At 32.5% G+C, this 5,713-nt stretch overlaps 1 non-coding gene across 1 annotated transcript; it reads left to right on the top strand.

Moving 5' to 3' along the window:
* On the top strand, window positions 828-901 carry TRNAM-CAU. Its single transcript has one exon. It is a non-coding gene; the product is annotated as a tRNA-Met (tRNA).

The following is a 5,713-nucleotide window of genomic DNA, read 5'->3' as shown; positions in this document are numbered from 1 at the left end:
AGATTTTTATCATCATTATTCTAGGTCGATCGGACAAATATAAGTGCTTCATTTCTTATCTACTTTACTTTATGCATCATAGAGTTTGCATTGAGGATAATGCAAAATTTAGGTGTGGGGGGTGGAGGCTAGTTATTTTTCCTCTTTATTTTACCTTTTTTTATTCCTTTTTTTCTTTCTATGTCATAATTTTTCTTCTTTCTTCCTTCGAAAAAATCATAAAAATATTATCACTTGCCAAATTAATAGAGTTAATTAATAATTGATATATTTAATAAATTTTAAAATTTCTAATCCCTAGTTAGTTTTATACTCAAGCTTACCTTTTATGATAACTCTAAATAAATTTCTTAAGAAATTATTCTCAAAATAGTATACTTTACTTAAATCTTAATTTAGACTTTTAATTAAAGTAATGAAATATTTGCATGCTTAACTTAGAGTAGAAAATAATTTTTTAAGATGTCTTAATCTAAGTGTGTGTGTGTGTGTGTGTGTGTGTGTGTGCATGTATGTGTATCGTGAAATATCAATTGCTTGTTGAACCCTGTGAATCATGTGAAAGTAGGATACTCCAAATTTGGGGGTCAAAGAGTTTCATAAAACGTTCTTGGTGGAAAAAAATGGGAGTGAAAGATCCCATTGAATCAAATTTGATCCATGAATCTAAGAAATAGTGAGAATTCTTAATCTCTCTCAATTCGAAGATCCAGGATTTGAATTGATGTCATTTCATTGATTCCTCCTAAAGATTTTCATTGATTCCTCCTAAAGATTTCATTTCAATTGGAATTTGGTTATTCACGATGTACGACGAGCCCTGTTAAGCATCCATGGCTGAATGGTTAAAGCGCCCAACTCATAATTGGCAAATTCGTAGGTTCAATCCCTGCTGGATGCACGCCAATGGGAACGTTCAATAAGTCTATTGGAATTGGCTCTGTATCAATGGAATCTCATCATCCATACATAACGAATTGGTATGGTATATTCATACCATAACATATGAACAGTAAGAACTAGAATTCTTATCGATACTGGAACTCATAGGGAAGAAAATGGATTTATGGATGGAATCAAATATGCAGTATTTACAGAAAAAAGTATTCGGTTATTGGGGAACAATCAATATACTTCTAATGTCGAATCAGGATCAACTAGGACAGAAATAAAGCATTGGGTCGAACTCTTCTTTGGTGTCAAGGTAATAGCTATGAATAGTCATCGACTCCCCCGAAAGGGTAGAAGAATGGGACCTATTATGGGACATACAATGCATTACAGACGTATGATCATTACGCTTCAACCGGGTTATTCTATTCCACCTCTTATAGAGAAAAGAACTTAAAGCAAAATACTTAATAACACGGCGATACATTTATACAAAACTTTGAAAGATTTTCTACAAATATTGAACGTGTGTAAAGTGAATCGAAGACGGGTACAATTTGCTCCTTCAAATATTGAACATGAACTTCCAAGTATTTAGTCCATCCAATATAGGCATCAGAAACAATTTCCTCCAAATTTAAAATAGATTATGTTTCTCAGAAAGTAATATTTCAACTTACGAACCAAATGTAAAAATAACTATTCGATATAATCCATGACATGTAAAAATAACTAAATGTAATATTTCAACTTACTCCTAAGTGACATGTTGCCTAGCTTTCCAGGTAAACATTTAGTAATCCATGACACCAATAACTATTCGATATAATAGTTTCTCCAAAAAAGTAATAAAATAAAATAAAACATAGTAAGGATCATGACATCTATAAAATCAAAATATCGATACATATATACGACTACATTTTGTCTCATTCATATTCTTTCGTGTGGACTACAATTAAGAATAATTTCTACATGACTGCTCGATGCATTAAGCAGCAATAATTTCTACCTTGATGACATGTGACAAATATTGTTCATAAAGGAAATATGAACTCCCAATGTTCTATTAGGACTGAATTTTTTTTTATAAAAAAATGATAAATGGAAAATTTCACCTCAATGTCACTCGAATGGTTTGTGGAGTAAAGTTCCCTTTGTAAGTTATAAGGTTGCCTCCTAACCGCAGTCTCCTCTGAAATCATATACCAATGACATCTCGTCCAGAAGCTCCTATCAGGTTCTTTCCATAACCTAGAGGAAGCCAAGCAGCCCAAAACATGAATAAATCATATACTTCATATTGTTAATTATTCAACTGAATCACATTTAACTTGTATATTATATTTCCATGATCACTTATTTTCATTAAAACAGCCCAAAGCATTGCACAGAGAACAAAAAGGTCCACAAAATAACAATTCACTATAACTCCAAAGCGGCTGATTACTGACATCAAATACATAACAAAGTTCAAGTTTTGATTTCCATATTGGGACAATTTTCATCGATCAATCTTTTTAAAAAAAGCATTCCTATAATTCTAACAGAACTTACACATAATTCACACATTTCTGGAAGGGAAAAAATGCAAATCTGAGAATTTCTTGCATGCCTCATGGTATCAACCTTTTTTTTTATGTAAACATTTTCTTATAAGTTATAACCTTATCCTTATGCTCTATTATTCTGTTACATGAATATGAGCCAAGATCCTTTCTTTCTGTATAAAAAACATCCCCTCAATAGAAGATGTTACTTCTATCTAAGTTCTCCACTTAGATCAAGAATCAAACATGTATCATATTCAAATATAAGGACATCAAAGATCACGAATGTATTAATGAGTCCAACATGATTTACTGATTGAAAAGTGATATACTGAACAACATAATAGCGATTCATAGAAACGATCGAGAGGCGTTTCGGTTTGCCGCCGTCTGCGGCTGGGTCGCAGAGAGAGAGGCTGTAGAAGGCGGACATTAAGCCAATCCAACAACATGCATAAAGCAATTTTAATTAGAATCGAACACAAAACATGCATACAAATTTGAAAATATGCAAAAGAGTTGTACTAATAGTAATTTAGATTTGGATTTATACAAATTTGGAAATTTAGATTTGGTGTTAAACTAACCTATAACCACGGAAAACATCACCCTGGGCATCTTTAAGTGTCTTCCCCTGTTCAGTTGTAATATTCATAGCAAGCTTATCCTGAAAAAAAAGCACGGATATCAATCTGTAATCTTTTGAGATCTGGAGCTAATACCCAAAACCCATTATTCCACACACACAAAAATAAACAAAAGCAAAAAAAATTAAAAAAAAAGGAAAAGGAAAAGGAAAATCACGAACAAAATCAAGAGCAAAATGCAAGCAATCCCGCTTATTTGGATCCAGATCCCACAATTACAAAACAAACCCAGTTGAGATCTCCATTTGAGAAATAATAAATCAAATTAAAGGGAGTAACATAAATTTTACCTCGGCCCTCTTTTGAAGGGAGTAACACAAATCGCAGTGTAGAGAAGAAAAAAGACCATTTTTTTTAACTCAAACTCTGCCCTTTCCTTGAAAAAAAGAGGGTAACCGTCAATTTAGCCAGTCAATTTAGCCAATGTTAAGGAATCCTAATTTTTGAAGTGTCGTCGGCGATGACGAACTCGGAGACGCTGAGGACGCCCTTCTCCTTGAAAGCGGAGACCGCTCGAGGGCTCGTGATCCCCTCCGCCGGGCCCTTGAACGCTTCGTACAGTTTCTGCGTGAAAACCATCGCTAGACTTAACCGTAAAAAGACCATATGTTTCCTTCAACTTAGAAAGATTTTGTGGGTGTCTTCGTCTTCGTCGCGCGACACGTCATCAGCCGTAGCAACGACGATGAGGAAGAGGAGAGCGAGGCACGGGAGAGGAGAGGGGCGAGTGGCCATGACGCGAGAGATCTCCGCTCCCCGGTACTAAAACCCAAGGAAAACGCCCTAATTTTGCCGCAAGATTGATTTTGATTTTGATTTTTGGGGAAGAAAGAAATAGAGAGAGAAAGGGGGGAATTCGATGTGGGTGAAGAATACCAAGCCTTAAAGTTATTCTAGGAAAAAACATGGGAGTATTTTAGGTGGGGGAAGTTATTATAATGGGATGTTAGAGAGGAGAGTACTGGGTGTAGTTATAAAAAAACTCTTGAATTCAAGGTGATTCTTTCTTATAAAGCCTAAGTTGACCGAGTAATTAAACCCAATGAGTATTTCCATACTTAATGATCTGAGCCCAATTGGGTTAGGATTCATTGGCCCAAAACGCGTTAAATGGTTACTTAAATAGCTTGATAAAGTAGAAAAAAATCACCAAGGAATAAAGAATAAAATAAAAAATATATATACTAACAATATTTTTATATATATAGTTATATTTGTAAATATGCTCTTGAAAAATTATTTTAATTAAGAGACTTGAAAATTGTTTAAAACAAAGATTTAACATGTTATTTTCAAAACTTTTAAATTAAAATTTTAAGTTAGACTTGGTTTTGTATTGTTATAATGAAAATATTTTCTATTTGATTTACCTTAGAGTTATATATAAAAATGTTTTTAAGTAATAACTAGCTTCAATTAGAATATCTAAATATATCAAGTAAATTAATTATTTACTAACTTCTTTAAATTGGTAAGTTGATTGAATTTTATGGGTATATTCACTGTAAACCCTCACAAAACTATAACTCATCCACTAGGGTAACCTAAAGGTTTAAAGGCTTGTTATATGCGTTAAATACAACCGCAATTCCTGTAAAAACGAGTTAAGATTTTTCTCTCTTTTTCTTTTAATTTCTCTCTTTGCTAGAGGACTAGCAAAAGTTTAGGTGTAGGGGTATTTGATAATCATATTTTTATTATATTTTATATCATCATTATCTATTTGATTTAAATAAAAATATCCCAAATAAACATGTTTTATCTTAATTATAGGTTAATGAATAAAAGCTCAAAAGAACTCAATATCTCATCTTTCAAAAAACCTACGAAGTCCAAGCCCATACACACAAGAGATGATCGGCTGAAGAACAAGATGACTGAGTATTGATACCGGTATTGATAGCGTTATCGATACTCGTATCGATAGTGATAACGATACCAAGTTTACTATTATGGATTAAAGACCGAAACTGATTAACTTAGGGATCAAGTTTAATCCAATGATTGATATTTATTATAATACTCTATAAATAGGGGTAAATAGTGAGGGGTTCAAGTGTGAAATATTTTGTAAAAATTCCTTTTGGAGAGGAGGGTTGCTCTTAATTGAGAAGACATTCCAAATTGTAACTTTTTTTTCATTTAATAAAGAATTATTTTTACCTCTTCATATATTTTTTTCTTCTCTTTGTTTGATTATGAAGATGAATGTGAGATAAAAATGAAGATCAAGATGAATGTTTGCTATCACCTTGAGGCTAGAATCCTCCTGGAATGTAAATTTTCTTTTTGTTAATAAATTTACCTTTTGCTTTTCTTTTCTTGTTTAAATAGCCAAGAGGCTAGAACCCCATTGCCTTAGATTTATTTTCATGCTTGTAGAGTAGGTTTACTTTCATGTCTTTACTTCCTTACTTTAAATTCTTGTATTTATTTTGTAGTTTATATTTTTACACTTTATTTTATAGTTTAGATTTTATTTTCTTGCACTATTCGCCTTGAGGTTAGAACCCTCTTGGGGTTAGTTTTTATTTTTGTTTATTTTTCTTTTCTTTGATTCGCGTTAAGGCTAGAACTCTCTAGAGAATTGCCTTTTTTTTCTAATGATGTGGAACTAATACTCGT

The sequence above is a fragment of the Asparagus officinalis genome, chromosome 8 (assembly GCF_001876935.1).
Source record: "Asparagus officinalis chromosome 8, Aspof.V1, whole genome shotgun sequence".
Classification (NCBI taxonomy): domain Eukaryota; kingdom Viridiplantae; phylum Streptophyta; class Magnoliopsida; order Asparagales; family Asparagaceae; genus Asparagus; species Asparagus officinalis.
This window is presented reverse-complemented; position numbering and strand designations above follow the sequence as displayed.